The following is a 14,765-nucleotide window of genomic DNA, read 5'->3' as shown; positions in this document are numbered from 1 at the left end:
TAATAAGCCACTGTGGCTTGCAACCCACCCTGTGCATGTTAGTTGTGTGCTGGGGGGATTAGCGTCATTGGCCTCACCAGCACCGCTTCCCACGACATTCCATGGTTAACAAGCCACCCAGAAGCCATAGGTTGTTGCTAATGACAGCAACACACTAGCCAGTTTCACACAAGTGACAAGCCATACTGCTGAGGGTAATGATGTTAATCCTCTCAACATGTGAACAGCACACAGAGCAGGACAAAGAAGCCACCATGGTTTATCTCTCCCACCCTGATTGTATGAACACAGCCAGTGTCATAATATAGTTCAGTCACCAGATGGCACTAAGTGGTATCAGGAGTTTCCTGTCCCGGACCTGTTCTCTTTTAAGAGAGACAATCCAGTTGGTGTCTTGCTTCCAGAAGGGCTCGTCCTCTTAGCCTTCCATGACACTATTCCAGGCCCAGCCCATTCTCAGGCTTCATAGTGCCTGGCAATCTGAGGGGCTGATGTTTCATACCCCTGTTCATTTCCATGTCTTTTGAGTAATACAAATAGCTAAATTCTGATGCAGTTCTAATTAACAGAGGAAGAGGTGATAAAACTGTCTCAGATCTTGACTAGATCACATGGGACTTCATGTAAGGTCTCATATTTCTGAAGGTTCCCCACTGGGGTGGGGAGATTACTAAACATTAAAAAAGAGATACCAGGGAGATGGGTGCTGGAGAAGTCCTTACTTGCTAACTTTTTATTTGTAGGGATGCTTCCCCATACAGGGAAGAGGCATATGTGTATTTAGACTTCCAATGGTAGCACAGTCAAGCACAGGTTTACACTGTCATCTGCTGTTTGTGAAAAATAGGTCCCAAATATTAGCCTGAGCCCTGAGGGTCCTAGTTTGAATCATAAGGTTCCTTAATGCTATTCTGGTGAACTATACACACTGGTATTTGTTTATCAGTTAACCAAAGACCAGTTCCATCTGGGTCCTTTTCCAACTGGTCAAAGCCGTTCCACTCACATGCAGCAGAGAATGATGGGAAGAAGGACCACACTGCACTGTGGAGAGAGCAGATTCACAGGGCTCCTCCTGTTCTTCCACCATTCCTTTCTTGATAATCTAAGAACTATTTTAATGTGAGGAATGGGTGCCTGATTTTGCTTTCTTTCCTCTTCCTTCCTCAATGCTTCTTCATTTTATGTCTTGTCTTTTAGATTATAAGCCTGCAGATAAAGTCCAGCTTGTTTGTAATTGTTATATGTAAACTGTTCTGAAAGTCTTTTTGGCTGAAGGAGGGATACTGCTTGGTATTGAAAAGATTCAGACTCAGGACTACAAGGGGGATAGCACAAATTTTCATATTCTAGTTTGCATATGCTCTAAAGTCTGTGTGAACAATTTCTCCTAAGGGTACCCCATTTTGTAAAAAGGAATGCATGGAGATTTGATTTCAGAAAAAGATCCCTCAGGTTGGGAGGAAGCAAGGGGAAAAGCACATGTGGGCAAAAAGACAGCCAATCCAGGGGAACTTGATGCAACAGATCCCTGTATTTTTATTTCAGGAAGTGCCTACAAACAGCAAGACAGTGGGGCAGATGATCTTTCAGAGATTCACAGTTCTAAATGAAGGATTTGGGGCTACCCAGCTCTACTAAGTCATTTACTAACACTGTTCCTCAACTGAAGAGTCGGATAAAAATGCTATGAATAAAAATGAATGAATAAGTAATAAAAATATTCCTGGAACACTTTTCTTGGGTTGGAAAGAAGCTAAGGTGTTCCCACATGTAAGTCTCAGAAAATACTCTTTCCCACTGCAGCATTAGACAACTTGTCCCTTGTGAAAGGGGTACTTGTCTAGAAACTAGTAGTTATTATAGCATAAATTGGCTTTTGGGACACTTTCTAAGTGTTTCAGTGTCTCAAGTGGCATGGTACCAACAGTGTTTTGAGTTTTGCCACTGAGCAGTACCCTTGGCCCTCTTTGTACCTATCTCCTCAGACAAAGTTCACTTATGGCTACACTACAACATCCACTTTCTGAAGCTTTGGGGTGTTGTACATATGAGGTGAATTGTGATTGATTTCAATGTTTGCCAAAATGGCAGAGAAATGGGGTCGGGGTGCATAGACATTGAAAAGCTGCCATACTTAAATGTCATTGACCTTATTTACCCACCAGCATTAGTATGGGCTCAAAAACTAAATGAAAATGATGGTTTTAAAGTAGTGCCAAGTACATTTATGTAACTCTGTGTTGGAGCTCCTGCTTTGCCTGTAGAAGGTCCTAGTTCGATTCCTGACATCTTCAGATAGGATCAGGTAGCAGCAGGTGATAAGAAATAAAGACTTCTGGTGGACATGCTGGAGAACCACTGCAGTCAATTACTGGATCAGGAGCACCATATATTCAATATAGCAAGATATTGCTTGCTCTAAAGAAGCTGCATATATTCTCTGCAGGGGCATCCAGCCTATCCTGTCCTGTCTTACCAAACAGATTAATTCAATCTGTCCCACATACATTGCTCTCTCTCTCTCTTACCTATATTAAATGCTTTGGCAGGAATGGGTCTGTTTCTTCATTGGTCATAGGAAGTTGGCAATCAGAGATGAGGCATTTGTCTTTTTAATACTTTAAGTACTCCAGCATTCAGTCCAGATTCTAAGGCCAAGATTTGTTATTGGGGAGACTGTAAATATAATGAATGAGCAAATAAAAAATAAGCCTTGCTTTAACTGAAGCCCTGTATCTGTGTCAATATTATCTCTCTTCATTCTATCTATGAAAGTTATTTTTAAATCTTTGATCATGGTATGTGGCTTAGTTCATTTGCTTACAGAATCATCTGGGCCTGTTGGTTCTACAGAATCTTTACTAGGCAGTCATTAAGCTAATTTGTGGGTCTGGGCTTGGTGGTGAATAGTGCTGACTTTAACACAAGGATAAAAGTAGATTATTTCTTATATTTATATGCATGGGCTTAAGGTTCTCCTACCCACTCAGCTGTATTGCAAAAGAGTTCTAAGAGACAATGAGTTGGTTCCAGGAGAGATCCAGATTTAAATTCACACTCTGCCTCAAAGCTCAGTGGATGACCTTGTGCCAATCAAGAAGTTGATTGAAGAATCTGGGTTGGTTCCAGAAGTAATAGTGCTAAGCCTAGACCTATTTAAATCAATGAGACTTGGTCCCACATATGTCCTATGATTTAGTGGGTCCACTCTTATTATGACTTATTATGACTAAGTCTGGAACCAAACCATTGACCTAGGTCAAGCTCACCCAGGATTTTGGAGCCAAGTGGGGATTTGGACCTGGATCTCCCTGGTCCTAATCTGATATTCTACTATATCATTCTTTAGGTTTTGAGATACTCACCAATTACCTTTCTTTCCCTTACAATGTTTTGATTTTATACTGTTCTCTTTACCAGCTTTTATCTCCATTGCATGCTCTGTCCCTTCTAAAAAAACACTTAAAAACAGTTTCCCTGCTAAAGCAGTTAGCCATGGTCTAAAAGTGAAAAAGAGGAAAATGTTGAGTTCTTTCAGCTGCTCAGCCAACTTGGCAAAGCATTTTTACCTTTAAATATCAGCCACCCATGGTGAAACAACTCTGACTCCATGTTGGCAGTGCAAGGGGTTTCCATAGAGACCGAAGTGCAGGTCACAACCTCTGTAAATGTAATCAGAGCACTGGAGCTGTTTGTGTGTGTGTAGACAGGTTTAATTCTCTCGGTAGTGGGAGTTTGGTAATGCAGCATGTATGTATAAGCAGCTCTTGGTGACTGACAACCTGTTATCTTCAAGATGGCTCAGCACAGAGCATAGCCGCCAGTTCATCTTTTAGAGCTGTCTTCTCTGCTGCCTTTTCATACACTAATTCCACCACGGACCCCCACTGGGCCGCTTGTCAGCATGCAAGAGCTTGAAAATATAATAACCATTCCAGTTTTCTCCATCTGTCTAGGCTTACAGCTGCCTCTTCGCAATGCCAATTTTATGAAATCAGATTTGGAGGCCCTAGTTGTGCTCTCCCCCCTCTCCCATCATTTTTGGGATTGGGAGTTTGTAAGTGTGATTGGAAAGGGCATTGCCACCACTGCCCCAATGCCAGGCCTTGCCTGACCTCTTCTCGCCTCATTCTGCAGCGTTATCTTTACCTGTCTCATCCTTTCTCTCTCTCTTGATTCTTTCCTATATTGACAACTAAGAGCAGAAGTTACTTGGGGCAGTCACCTGTATTTTGTACATGTCACTTTTAAAGCTCTATAGCACCATTATCATTATTATCATTATTATTTTTGCTCTGCCAACTGTCCCTCTTTCTGCAAGCAACACTAGAGGAAAAATAAATTTGGAGCGCAGTGGCTTGTAACCAAATTCTAATTTTAATTTATGAAAAATTGGGTTTATATTCTTCTGAACTATTATTTTCAACATTCCCAATTATATATACTGTGGCAGGAAGCATAATGATTTGGCAATTCAGTTCATTGCTGTCCGATCAACAGCTTTAGGATCATTTTTTTTAATATACTTCCAAGTCAAATTTCAAAAGAATTTCAAACCATAACACACATTGATATATACACAGAGGTCCAAAAAGAGGTTTGTTTTTTAAATAGAAAGTTGGAGAAACCCAGAGAAATTGTGTCTAAGGTGGCTGCAAGGAATAAGCAATCTGACAACTCAAGTACTGTTTTGTGTGGCAATTTAAGTTATAAGGTAGATTTCCTTCCCACTGCTTTGAAATATATCCTATTCAGTCTTCCTTTATTACTGGTGAATTTTATTTAATTGATGTTTCCTAAACTGGACTTTAACAGAAAGTCTCTTGTCAAAGTGAATGTTTTGCAAGAGACTTCATTTCCTTTGGAGGCCAATTAAAATAAGTTTTGGAGAAACAGCATTCCAGAGATCCCATCTGAAAGGCCTCAAAACCATTGGTAGTTCATAAGGCTAGACACTGCTAAATTTGAGCTCTGACCTAGTTCTTATCAGGAGATTCTGAAAGATATAGCCATTTTACAGTGTAAGCATTACTAAATCTGAGCTGCAGCATGGCTACAAATCTAAGGTTTTACAAGCACAGTTTTTCTGTTATTGCTACTTCTATGCATGCTCTCACCTAGAACCATCAGGCAGATGATGGAAGGAACATCATCCTAACTCCATGTCAATTTCTTTTGTTTCCTGGATCATGCTTTCCCCCATCCAAGTAAAACTTCACTCCAGGTGTAGAAAAAGGAGCAATATGGCTATATGTGATAACCTTGCAAACTAAACGCTTGTTGCAGGATTCCTTTCTTGTAAACTGGTCTTCTTTTATTTCTTATTGGATTTTTTCTTCTTTTATTTCCTATAATTATCCTATATACTGATAATTATATTCTTGGCCTTCCAGAATTCGTTTTCTCCTCCTTTATATTCCAATGAGCAAGATTTGTATATTTCATGGTTACAGTTATATAACACATTTCATAACTTCTTTTCAGATAGGCGGAGACACTGATAATCTCTTAGAGCACCAACCAGTCAAAACAGAAGTAAGCCTTACTGAGTTCAGTGGGAGTTATTGTCATGCAGTGCAATTTCATGTACACTTACACGTGGGAATAAGCTTCCACTGAATTCAACGAGGCTGGCCTCTGAGATAAGGAAGGGCAAGGACTGCACTGTTAAGCTTTAGGCCAAAATTAGCAACACACTAGCTGGGAGCAAGCCCATTCAATACTGTGGGGCTTCTTCCTTCATAAGCCTGTGCAGCTTTGGAACTGCAGATTTCAGAGTGATAAATGAAGCAAGTAGGGGGAGCTGAAGTTGAAATCAGTAGGACTTAAACTCTGGTGGAATCACGGCCTCAGAATCAAGGTATACTGGTATACCTTGTCTGATGTAATGTGGCATCTGCTTGAAAAAGAAAGCAATTCAAGGAAACGTTTTAAAAATAATAATAAACTTGATCGAAGGATAATTCCCTATTGTTCTCCCCAGCTCAGGCTCAGCCTTTTCTGAGGACCGTGGCTGCAGACCAGGCTTTCTCGCCTCTCCATGCGGATGGCAAAACTAGGGGGCACAAAATGGCTTCCCTGCGACTGGGGAGGCTGCAAGCTTCTTTTGTGCAAAGGAACGGGTGGGGAAGGCAGGGGAGCAGCATAGCAGGTGGATGGCCGTGGGGAGTTTTTTCCACCTTTGATCTCGCACTGTCCTGTTCAGCTGAGTGGAATACAAAGTGAGGGTGCCTGCAAGCCGGCGCTTCACCTCCGCCGCGCCATCGACGGGGGGGAAGCACTGAGCGAGACCGACAGACTGTCACTGGCAAAATGAACTGTCACCTCCCATTTTTCAGCGGCGCGGAGGGATGGATTGCGGCTTTGAACCGTGCGGCCCGTGCTTGATTGAGTTCCGCTGTCTTCGAACCCAGCGAACAAGGCAAGTTCATCGCAGGCTGCCGTTCCCGCTGCCGATCAGTTTGGGAGCCGGGGAAATTAACCGCTTCAGAGCGGATGTCCTCCAGGCCAGAGCCGCGGCGGCGTCAACTTGGGAAGTTCCTCCCAACGGCGCCTTTTGGGCAGAGGCTTCTCCGCGAGTCTTTCGCCATCCGGGACGGAAAGACAGGCGAGGAAAGGAGTCCACCCAGGCCAGAAAGGTGGCTTCTAGCAGCTCCGGAGCGTACTGACATTTCCGCGGAGGGGTTTTTGGGAGCAGATAAGTTGCAGCCATTGCCTGAGACGAGATCCATAACTGGACAGCCAGATGCTGGGACCTAACAAGGACGTACAGCACCATTTTCCTTTGCGTGCTAGACTGTTGGAATGGCTATTTTATGCTCTGCCTTGGGTTCTGAGAAGGCCAAATGCAGAAAATTCTCCTGAGGACGGAATTCAACATCCTGAGAAAATATCTCTCTGTGTGTATGTGTGTGACCCACTTTTATTTTCCATGCAAGTTTCTAGTCCTGGTGGCTGTGAAGACAGTGCTCAAAAGTGAATGAATACTGTACTGTTGAAATCTTTGGAGCCAGAGCAGCAGCTGATAGCCAGTGGTTATGAACATGGCCTCATTATCCTGTACAGGTCCTTGCCTTTCTCCATGAATAGTAGAACCAGAATAAAGTATGCTAAGTAGTAAAAAACATCATAAATTATACTGAGCAAGATACAAAAGGGTTTGATATGCATAATTCATACAAGAATTCCACTTTTCTTGGCACAGTTTTTGCATTGCCTGGATACAAAATTTTAATATTTGTAGAGCACAGACCACTCAAATGATGAAGGTGATGGGCCTCAATATTTACAGATGGTTGGGTGCTTCAGAGTAACATGGGATGAGTAGGCCATGGGTACAGAGCATCAGACTCTGCGGTCAAAATCCAGTTCACCTTGGGTCCCAATTTGGTACAGTGGGGTTCTTCAGGTGCTTATACTTGGTCTCACCCCTTTCCCTGAACCCCTAATCATCTGGAGGTTTCCCAGCTTTTGTGCAGTTTCCCCTCCTTCCATTCTAAAAGGATGAGATCTATCCTAAGCCTTAGTTACTGGCAGTATGGAGCTTTTAACTCAAATATATTTGGTACTTTTTGTATTTTTGGCCCTACCTTTTATGCTTTTGGCACAGTCTGTTTTTGCCTTTTGTGCCTCCCACCATTGGAATGTAGCTCCCAAGAGCTTGTGCAAAGTGGAATTTGACCCTTGGACGGCTGTGCACCCCTGAGACAGGGCCATCATATACTCTCTGTGAAATTCCCTGTAGAATCAGGCTGGAGACAGAATTATGTGCCATTGGTTTGTGTCACTGTCTTTCTAATCAATGAAGTTTGGGGGGTGGGTAAGAATGTGTTTTGTTGATTTTGTAAGCTATACTGACTGAGGAAAAATTATTCTGTTTGTCTTTATGGTACTTCCAGACGAAGTATCCTTCTTCATTCACAGTATGCTTATGATGTCTGGACATTGCCATGTTCTCCTCCTAACCTGATGTTTCCCCACCACCTTTCTGCTTGGTACCACTATGAGTCTGGAAGCACCCATTCTGCAAAGGCACCTCAACAGCACTTTTGTTTCCATCATGACCACTTCTTACTGGGATAAAGGTGGCCCAACCATGAACTGAGAAAAGCCCCTGGGGCAGCAGATGTTGGATGCTATTAAGGAGAGCAGAGTATGAGAAAGACAAATCTGAGTGAGGGACACAGCCCATTGTCCTGGGTAAGGGTACCCTTTCGGAGCTCCTGTTCCTATTTAGAAAGGCAGTTTGCAGCCAGTGGGACCCTGTCATCACTGGGGCTCAGCCTTGCTTTGGGCAAGGTTCAGGCCTAGTTATCCTGGATGCATTTGTGTACTGACACAATGGTTTTTTACTGGATCAATGCAAGAAAAGGTCTGGGGAACGCACTTAAGATGCAGCAGTAAGCTACAAGCCCTTTGCAGAAGATTCTGACCATCAGGAGATTCCAACCATCAGGAGATTCCAACTTGAATAAACGAAGAAAAAGTGGAATAATGTTACAGTGGAGGATGGTATGTATGGACAGCAGCAAAGGACCTGTTTTTATGTCCCATGATGAGACACCTGGTGCTACAACTGTTGCCATTGCTACCCACAGGTCAGCATGAGTGCACACATAAAGCAGATTTGCAAATCTGCTGTTCCCTGGGTATGACTGATATATGGAGAGAGGTATGTATGTAGAGATTTTCCTCAATGTATTTTCTTGAGCAGGAAAACTTCCTGGAGGATTACAGTGGGTTTCCACAAGAGGGAAAAGCAGGCTATACATGTAATGGAGAAAATAATAGCAGCAGCAGCAGCAGCAGCAACTAGTAGCATATAGGAAATGCCATTTAGCTTTTCTGTCATAGAGTGCACATGTACTACAGACTAACAATTATTCCCTTTCCTCAGGGAATGTTGGGATATGTAGTTCTATTAGAGGAACTGAATGAATCAGATTATTCTTTCTAGCACTCCTTTCAATTTGCAGTTCCCAGGATTCTTTGAGGGATGCCGTGACTGTAAATTTGAAGTGTAAGTAGGCCTTTTCAGAGTGACCATATACATGTCCATCCAGAGGTGAGTTCTGTAGGGCTTGCAACATGTTAAGTGGGCAGAAGATTGCACCTTAGGGTGCATCTGAATGTCCTGGTTTCACTGTATGGATGGCGAAATGAAATTGCAAGTGAGGCCTTTTATATCGCAATGTAAAGAGAAGGCAAACTTGAGGAGATGGATATACACAGCACAGACTTGATTGGCTGGAATGCTGAGTGCTATGGCAGCTGCTTACAAAGTGACATTACCTGGCATTTGACCATTTGCCTTTATCTTGTCTTCAGGATTGAGCAATTCTGAGAACATCAAGAGATAGTGCAGTAATGACAAATTGAACTGGCACAGGAAGGACCCATAAGTGCTTCTGCAATCAGCACCAGCTCCAGGGTGTTGAGACCCTATAAGACATCCTGAATGGAGCAGCTCCCCCAGTGAGTCTACCTTCCTGCTGTCACTGTTACCAGCTGCTGTTGCTCCACATCCTCTCCTTCTCATTGCTGCGCTTGATGGGCAGAGAGCCAGGAAATTAATAGGCCTCTTTGGGCCTGAGTAAAAGGGAGGTGGACAAGCAGGTTGCAGTGATGATGAGGAGGAGCAACTTCAGGGTGTTCTTGTCAGTGGGCACTGCTGGCCTGTGGGCCCTCAGCAAGTACCCAAGCATGCCTACTCTTGGTGCTGGTCCTGTTTGGACTGTGAATACTGAAGTTTTGATCTTGCACTCATTTCCCAGTGGAACTGGCCAAGAAATAGGGTCAGTTGGGAGGTGAGCATGGGTTATAGAAGTTCTCTGAACTTCATTTTAGAGCTCATTTATGTTCTTCTTTGTGACTTTTGTTGCTCTTATTGTTGTTCATACAGGAAAGGTTCACCTATTGAGTAGAAGCATTCTTCAAATGTCACCAAAAGTTTGGGAAACTACAAACCTGTTTTAAAAGATTATGTTCCCATTTACTTTCAGGATTATGAATGGAGCAAGTGTGGATGATTGTGAATTGAAACAATATCCTTGGGCACTCCTATCTTCCACACAGAAAAGATCCAGCTCTGGGAAGAGTCAGGAACATTTCTATAACATCCTCCTGGAGGGCTCCTACACAGGGGTCCCCAGGGGACAGTAGTGTCAGTAGCATCATGCCTACTCCTCTCGCCCCAAGTAAGCTATGAATAAATGGTTGTAATGTATCACTTTAGCCATCTTAATTAGGGCCAAATTAAGATGGCTGCCCCAAGATACTGATGCATCTGGATGGCTTTCCAATGGCTCTTGGGTTTTCCCTGTTACCTCATCATGAGATTTTGTCAAAGTCCTGGTTGATCTCTGGAGTGGAGTTGGCATGATTGTTTCTGAGTATTCTCTGCCATGAAGTGGGGCTCAATGCATGTCTAAGGCATTGCAAGCAATGAAATGAGTGCAACATCAGGTGGAGACATCAGTTATCAGAAAGCTTAGAATGAGTTTGATCAAACATGGGCTAGGGTGCATTTGAAAGCCTGCTTGTAGCAATTATGGTGGCAAACAAATTATATCTCTCTGCCACTACTTTATCTGCTCTGAGCCACTCGGTAGAGCTTTTTTGAGTGGTCAGAAGCATATACTTTGGACCACAAGAAGAAGAGGTGGAACATTCAGTAGCCCACTGTGACCAATTTGTGTAATACTTTGCAGATAAAATTAATGATATCTGTACTGACTTAGGCATCAAAGCTGATAAAGATTTGATAGATGTAGGTAGTAAAAACATAATAAATTATGCAGAGCAAGATACAAATTGGTTTGATATGCATGTCCAGTTACACTGGATATTTTTAACTTTGTACAGCCTGAGGATGTGGCCAGGATCCTTGGAGAGGTAAGGCCTGCCACTGATATTTGACCCTTGCCCTTCCTGGCTTATAGGAAATACTCACCACTACCCTCACCTCCTCAGCCAGCAGGGGGTGGAGAACTGGCTAGTGTAAGTAGGTAAAGCTAGTGGTGAATATCTGTACAGAAAAATATGATTCTGTCTTGACAAAAGGGAGATTGTGGTAAGACATTTTTGAAACCCTCCTTGAATCCTACTGTGTTAGATAATTTCCAATTGTCTACAAAACTCCATTCTTGGGCAAGATGTTGGAACATGTAGTGGCTTCTCAACTTCAGAGGTTTCTAAACAAGATGGATTACCTAAATCCATTTTCAACTGGCTTCAGGCTTGGTTATGAGACAGAGATAGTTTTGGTCACTTTGGTGGATAAACAATGTCAGAAACTGGACAGGGGGAGTGTATCAGTGTTAGTTTGAGTGGACCTTTCAGTGGCTTTTCTTGCCAACTACCCTGGAATTCTTCTGAGATGTCTGTCTGAGATGGGCATGGTGGCTCAGGTCCTTAGAAGAGTGATTACAGAAGATAGTGCTGGGGGATGTTTGCTGTGGCGTCCCTTGGGGTTCCATCTTACCCCCCTTGCTATTTAACATAAATATGAAACAGCTGGGAGAGATTGTCCAAAGTTTTGGGGCTCGGTGGCACAAGTAGGCATATGCTACCAAACACTAAGGGTTTTTTTAGTCTAAACCCAAGAAGTTCTGGTTCTAAATAATTCTACTAGCCTTGTGAGCTAAGTGTTGCCTCTTTTGCCAGAAGTGGCATGTCTGCATATACCAGCTGCTGAAGAGCTTGGGCAGGTGGAGGACTTGCACCCATCCTGTTTGAGGGATCCTCTGGGGAGCTGGTTTGCTACCATATGTGTGGAGTGTTGGTTTAGATGGACCTTTGCTCTGAACCAACATGACTTTTCTTATGTTCTTAAGTCAGTACCTTATGTCAGCAATGGACTGAATTGTGGCAAACAAACTGAAGTTTAATTCAGAAAAGAAAGAGGTGCTCCTGAAAAGTCAAAAAGCAGGGAAAAGGATTCAGCCTGGGCCAAATAGGGTTACATTCTCCTGAAGCTTTAGGCTCATAATCTGAGTTAACTGTTGGACTTGGTCCTGAACCTGGATGCCCAGATTTTGGCATTGGTCAGGAGTCCATTTGCACACTGAAAGATGTTTGATCATACCTTAGCCACACATGCATCAACTGAATCCCATTAGATCTATGCTAATGTGTTCTAGGTGGGTCAGACTGCCTTCACAAACTGTTCTGAAAATGTTGGCCATGTCTGCTTATAGAGAGCAAATGATGTCCTGCTACAGCAGTTTCACTGTTTCCAGGCAGAAATTTTAGTGCTAGTTATGACTTACAACGTCCTGTATGGTTGAACACCAGGATCCATAAAAGACTGTCTCCTCCCCATACTAGCCTTCCTGGTTCTTATAATTTGGAGAGGTTCTTCTTTTGAGACTACCACCTTTGAAAGTACATTTGAGGTTAACCTGAAAGAGGACCTCTTTGATGGCTGCCCCCAGGCTATGAAGCCCATGGAGGTTAGAGTTGTCCTTCTGCTGTTCTGCTACCAACAGGCAAGGACTTCTTTCTTCAAAAAGGCCTTTGGCTTGTGTGTAGATTTGTTGGGCTGCATGCTATTTTTATTTTGCAATTATTATGTTGTTATTATATTTTAATGAATCTTTTTAACCAATTTTAATTATTTCTGTAAGCTTCCTTGAATGCCATTTTTTTCTTTTGGGTAATAAAATGGGATACAAATCAAATAAATATATGTCATGGCTTCTCCAAAGAAGCATGGGGAAGGAAACTTGGTGAAATGCCTCTGTCAAAAAAGAAGGTTCTGTCAAAAATTGCTATACTTCTCATCCCAAAAATGTAATCCCCAGAATTTCCTGGTAAGGGGGAATGATTATTAAACTACTTTAAGTGTATCTTGTGGATACGCTCTTTCTTTCTTATTCAGAAGATCAAACTTATAAAAAGAAAAGAAACCAATTACAGAAACTCAGCAAGTTCCACTAAAGCATATCAACAGTGATTAAGAACAAAGGCTTAAATCAGTTTGTAGCCCATTGATTTTATGGGTCTTGCTGCCAAGTAAGCACACCCCAGATTACAGCTCTTCCTGATACTGAATAATCCTTTTTTTCTTGTATTTATTGGATGTCCATATTGTTGTTATAAATTTACCAAGTACATCTTCTGTTCTTATTTTATGTCATCTATATGTATATGGTTTTCCATTACTTATTAATCAATTACATATGGTGTCATATAAATTGTAATGGTTTAGCTTTGCTGTCTGCATGAAGCTATGGGTAAGCTAAAGCAAACTTAGTTATGGGATAAAGTAGAGGTAATTACGCCCTGGGATGTTGATTCATAACAGAGAATGGATGCTCTTCAGACTAGTTTCATCCTCCTACACATACTCGTACACAACGGTTTTCATTGTTGCATACCTGGAGTGCCCTGTGTATATACAAAGATACCTACACCACAGAGCTTGTGATGAAGCTGCAAGAACAGACTGTATTCTGTTGCATTGCACTGACAAACCATCCATCAAGTATTTTTCTAAGCTAAACCCTGTTGTTATCACCATGGTCTTTCCTGTGGATTTATGCAATACTGATGGATGCATAGGTGTCACCTATTGATTCTGTTTGTCATGTATGTGTGTATGTGCTCAGTTTTCATTTGGATATGGGTCCTACTCTAGAGGACAAACCAGTCAGCAAAACTTAGCCACCAAGTACCTCGCAGAAAATGTTATTCCACTATATTATAAAACAACTTACTTATAGCTGAGGTAGTGGCTCATGATTCAGAAGAGGGAAGAGATGGCACAAACATGAGGACCTAGGGTTATTTTGGGGAAGGTGGGGAAGGCATAATGAACCAGACCCATCAAATACTAGGCAGTCTCCCATTTCAGTACTGGAAGACAAGAGATATGGAGAATTCCCAGACAGAACTAGGGACCTTTGCAGATATCAAGAGTAATCAGCAGGAAGAGGCTTGGGTAGGGTGGCCACTCATGCATTGCTAGAAAAAACAAATGCTAATTTATAGATATAGATGCAAACTTTAAAATACTTGTCATAATTGAAACAGAAATACAGGAAATCTCACCATATGTGGAATTGTGACCAAGTGATCTGTGTTGCCTGCTTGTCTGTTTTCCAGATGCAAACCGTTCTTATGTTCCTTTTATCTTTAAACTAGAATTGGACAGGGCTTGTCAAATAGAGGACTCTTTCAAATATAGGACCATCCTCTGTCAAGTGGGATCTACGGTGCCTCTAGGTTGGCCAGATTTCCATTCAGAGCTCAGTGTTGTAGAGATGCTTAAGTGGCACTCTTGGGTATATTTATACTGAAGGGTATGATCTAATGGTGCTACCCATAACCCTTCATACTTGGAGGATTCTAGCTATCTGATTTTGCCCATGCAAGTGTTGGGTGGCAGAGTGGGTGTGCCCCTGCCAGGGTACTTTACATACTGGCAGAGGCTCTCTCCTCTCCTCCCAGCCCTGCTCTTCAAAAAACTCTTCTCTGAGGTCTCTCTTGTTGCCTCAGGTCCACGGCTCTTTCCATGCCAGCTGCGAAGGCAGAGGCAGGGCATTCCAGGTTTGGAGTCCCAGCTCCAACTCAAGGCAAGTTTTGAGCTCAAGCTGGGACTCTGAAGCATCCTATGAACATTTAGGTTGTGTCTAACCTAGCAGCCACAAGACTGTGCTGTAAATGGTTGAAAAAGCAGTACATTAGCAGAATATTTGATAGAATTGCTTTTACATCTCATAATAAATAGAACAGTGTAAACAATGCATGTGGCTCACTCT

The sequence above is a fragment of the Varanus komodoensis genome, unplaced genomic scaffold, assembly GCF_004798865.1.
Source record: "Varanus komodoensis strain SLA01 unplaced genomic scaffold, ASM479886v1 scaffold45, whole genome shotgun sequence".
In the NCBI taxonomy this organism is placed as follows: domain Eukaryota; kingdom Metazoa; phylum Chordata; class Lepidosauria; order Squamata; family Varanidae; genus Varanus; species Varanus komodoensis.
The sequence above is the reverse complement of the archived record's forward strand: the minus strand, read 5'-3'. Positions refer to the sequence as shown.